We start from the raw sequence: 4,276 nt of genomic DNA, 5'->3' as shown, positions 1-4,276 counted from the left end.
TGACCCCGGCGCGCGAAGCCCTGAGTCCCGCGGCCGCCCGCGAGTGCGCGCCGAGCCGGGAGCGGCCTCCTGGAGCCGCCGCGGGCCGGGTACGTCTTTGGTGCTGCTGGTTGCTTTGGCTCCAGATGCGCAACAAAAACAATTTTCAGACAGGAATGAGAAGAGGAAAAATACATTTCAGAAACACCTACTAAAATAAGCTCGCAGTCTTCCTGCAGTGGAGTAGAACTAAGACCACGGAATGAATACCAGTATTAGCGGGCTGGCTGCCGGCTGGGGGATGTAGCTCAGTGGTAGAGCGCGCGCTTCGCATGTGTGAGGTCCCGGGTTCAATCCCCGGCATCTCCAAGAACAGCCGAGAGTTTGTTTTCTTTTTTTGAAAGTTTTCTATTACAGTGCACACCTTTTGCTCACCTCTAGAGCGTTCAGAACTATCAAAATGGAAAGCCTAAAGAAATCAGCAAGCAGCATTTGCGATTGTTCGTACTAAGGTAGGATGGAAAATTAGTTTGGCTTCATGTTTTCTTCCGTAGGGCCAGTATTTTGTTTTAGGGTGATTGAGATAATGTATGTAAAAGTGAAGGAAAGCGTGCATTGGCCGGGAATCGAACCCGGGCCTCCCGCGTGGCAGGCGAGAATTCTACCACTGAACCACCAATGCTTACTTGAGGAGCTGGTTGTAATAACTTATTTCTCTGTGCTCAATAAATTTTTCTAGTGTCTTCAAAATTCAAAGCAATAAAATTCCTAATTAAAAAACTATATAATATTGGAAAAACGTTAAGTTTTCGAAAACACTCATGCTAACTACGCTTGAACTTTATGAGATTTTTTTGAAAACTGTCTTTTGTGAGGAGTAAATGAGAATTTTGTTTGTATGTATAGCTTTACATGATCCCTTAGCGTATCTTCGTTCATTTAGACCATTTGTAGCAGCTACTTCCCCTTTTTGTTTCTTTCATTATTTTAGTTTTTCTGACAAATGCGTGATGGAAATTTGTTAAGCATTGGAAATAGGGGCGGAGACCAGGCAATGGGAACTTGAACGCTGATTTAAATTACACAGAGGATTGGACTGCCAAAGCTGATATCATGCAGAACGTTGAAAAGTTAGTGGTTACAGCCAAGTGACCTGAATTCTCTAAACTGCCTTTTTCTTCATTTATGATTGACTTAATCTCGGGCCCCTTTCAACTCTAGTATGTTTGGGCCTTTATTCTTAGTTTCCATGCAATTGCCAAAGATACACCAAAGAAATATGACGAGTAGAAAGTAAAGTGAGCAAAATGAATTTATGGAAATGATTCAGTGTAAGATAGAAGCCTGTGAATTTAGGTATCATTGGCCCTTTACTTCAGGAAGGGAAAATACCAACAAGGACTCTGGGAAAAATAAGAGAAAATAACAAGTAAAATGTAGGAGTTACTATGTGCCAAGTGCGGGAAGTTCATTGCACATGAACTTATATAACCCAAGAGGAAAGCATTACAATTATTACAATTTAACAAATGAAGAAACGCAGGCCCTCATAGGCCAGAATGGAACATATGTGATAGCACGTTCGTGTCTGGGTGCTTAGAAACTGCCCCATTCTGCCTGCATCAGAACAAACCACTGCATGTTTGCACCTGAAACTCTACATTGCAGCTCAGGAGCCTACATATTAAAAATAGTAGAGAGAGATCATAAAGGGCTTGCCACATCAAAAGGACATTAGTATTTACTTCTAAGGACTTTTTTGCTGTGTGGGTAAAGAGCAAACTTTGAAGATATTACAGAATTACAAAGACATAAAAGATATAAAAGATTAGGGAATCAGAAATCTAAACTATGATCCCAAGTAATGTGTCAAAGAAAGATTTCAAATTATTTTGCTTTGTTCTTTAATTTGTTCTTTAAAATGAGAGAATAGAGGAGAGATGTGGTTTTAAAATTCCAGTATGAAGGGGTCCAACTTCCAGAGTCACCTGTGGGCCTCTGGTGGGTGAGACCCGACCTTTTTTGCCTTTCCACTGCACTTCCACCAGTTCATGTTAAGCTCTGCTTATTCGCATGTGCCTGGTAGATTACAAGCTGGAAATAAAATCTTTGAGGAGGGAGTATGGGTCAGTGAGTGTGTGTTTAGTCTGTTAGGCTTTGAGGATTAATCCCCAGCCTAGAAAGCTTTTAAAAACCATTAACTGAACGATCTAAGATCCTTTAGGCTTCAAGAATGTCACAATTCAAAATATAGATCAACCTAAAAGCACCTCAGAATATGAGATATACTAACAAAAAATTAAAACAGACAGAAGGAATCAAATAAGTACAGTATAGTCTTACAACACACATTATTCGTGCCCTACCTAAAGGCCGTTTTCTGTTCTTTCTTGTCAAAGACTATTGAGTGTACCTGGGCCCAGAGACCAATGTGGTACTCTAAGCCAGTTACCCCATGTTCTTTTCCAGAGATCAGTCTGGGGTGGGTTTATGCCCTTTTTTCTGTGTAGGACTGACTGCCGTATGGGGGATAATGCTTGGGGCTGTAACAACTGTCCTGTCACTTGAAGGGACACTCGAGATGACACAGTCGAAAGATAGAGACTGCACCATCCTGAGGGTTTCTTCTCCATCTAGACTGTGGCTTAGGTAAACCAAAGATCTTTATTGGGTAAGTCACTTTGCACCATACATTTTGTTACAGGCAAAAACATTCAAAGGTAAATGTATATATTTAAGAAAAGAATTACTAAGAGCTGGGGATATAGCTCAGTGGCACAAGTGCCTGCCTGGCAAGCGCAAGGTCCTGAGTTGGATTCCCCGTACCAAAAAAAAAAAAAAAGAATTACTAGAAGTGATGGGGCTGGGGAGTTAGCTCAGTGGCACAGTGCCTGCCTGGCAAGCTTAAGGTCAAGAGTTCGATTCCCAGTACTGGAAAACAAACAAACAAACAAAAAATCAACCCAAGAATTACTAGAAGTGGTTTGTGATCATAGGAATAATTGGGCAGAGAAGAGAGATTCAGGAGAAAGTGGGCAGCTGATTGAGAAACGAAGCCCTTGAGAAGGGAAATGGAATCCAAGATAAAACTACAAATGCTGGAAGGCAGTGGATTTTCTTATTGGTGTGGTCAAGTGTGAAAAGCTCGCTGGGCTGCTGACAGCACCTTTTGGGTGGGCACCCACTAAAACTTTCCCCAGCCTGTTCTGCCCCTGTGTTCACATAAACTCTTCCCATGGGATTGGCAGAGAGGAAGGAAACCCAAAATGCTGTGCAGCATCAGCTACTCATCCGCCCAGACAACCCCGGTCACTGTGACACCTCAGCGGGGAAGAGGGGCTCACACGTTGTACTGTAGCACCTTGGAGTTCGTTTAAAGTACCAAGTCCCTGGCTGGTGTTAGCTCACTATGAAAATGTGGCCAGGCTTGTATCATCGAAAGAAAGTAAACCATTAGGAAATAGAAATTGTTCATATAATACATCGTCTCCAAAGCATTGCCTTTTTTTTTTTTTTTTAAACTTGTGAGTGATCGTATTGATTTAATACACAGAGCTTATTTCTGTCCCAGGTTACAAACTAGCCCTGGGGAAATGGTGGAGCCTGTCATTTGGATTGCCCTTTACTGGCTGGGAATTAAATCATTACTTATTCCATTTTACAATCACAAGTAGTACCCTAAGGCCTACTTTCCTAAGGATTAAAGTCAAGGCATGGAAATGAAGAATCCAGGTATAATTCTCAGATGCGTGCAGATGTTGAGAATGTAGTAATTTTTCCTGGAAAGCTGTCATTGCACAATCTTCTGCTCATGCTTCCTAGTCCTCAAGCATGTCTAATTAGCCAACAAGTCTGACTTCCTCTTAAAGACAGCACTGCATCTTCCTCTTCTTCCTCACATCACTCTTTCCTCCCTAGTACAGATGGCTCTCAGCTTGCTTGCCGGCTGTCTAGTTACTTTTCTCTCTTTGCTGAGACAAAATACCCAATGCCCAAAATGAAGGAAGGAAAGGTTTATTTGGCTCACAGTTTGTGGAGATTTCAGTCCATGCTTGGCTGGCTCTGAGGCAGAAGATAGCAGAGCAACAAGAGCAAAGGGGGGAATGGCAGCCAAACAGCAAAACAGCCAGAGCAAACGTGCAGAATGGCGCCAAGCAGCTTTTTTCCCTCCCTTACATTGTAAACAGGCTACTCCCACCTAAGAGGCACTCACATAATCTCCATGCCCTCCTCTTCCACAGGCTCAGGATGTATACAAAGTAAGCACCCTGGCTTCCTGCTGAGTCACTTAGCCAAA

The 4,276-nt window shown here is 42.6% G+C and overlaps 2 non-coding genes across 2 annotated transcripts; one reads left to right on the top strand and one right to left on the bottom strand.

Moving 5' to 3' along the window:
* The first annotated feature begins 276 nt into the window (after positions 1–276).
* Positions 277–348, top strand: Trnaa-cgc. Its single transcript has one exon. It is a non-coding gene; the product is annotated as a tRNA-Ala (tRNA).
* Positions 349–590: 242 nt separating this feature from the next.
* On the bottom strand, positions 591–661 carry Trnag-gcc. The gene has a single exon. It is a non-coding gene; the product is annotated as a tRNA-Gly (tRNA).
* Between the last annotated feature and the right edge of the window lie 3,615 nt (positions 662–4,276).

Source organism: Chinchilla lanigera, unplaced genomic scaffold, assembly GCF_000276665.1.
Source record: "Chinchilla lanigera isolate Chin_1 unplaced genomic scaffold, ChiLan1.0 scaffold00048, whole genome shotgun sequence".
NCBI classification, from domain to species: domain Eukaryota; kingdom Metazoa; phylum Chordata; class Mammalia; order Rodentia; family Chinchillidae; genus Chinchilla; species Chinchilla lanigera.
This window is presented reverse-complemented; position numbering and strand designations above follow the sequence as displayed.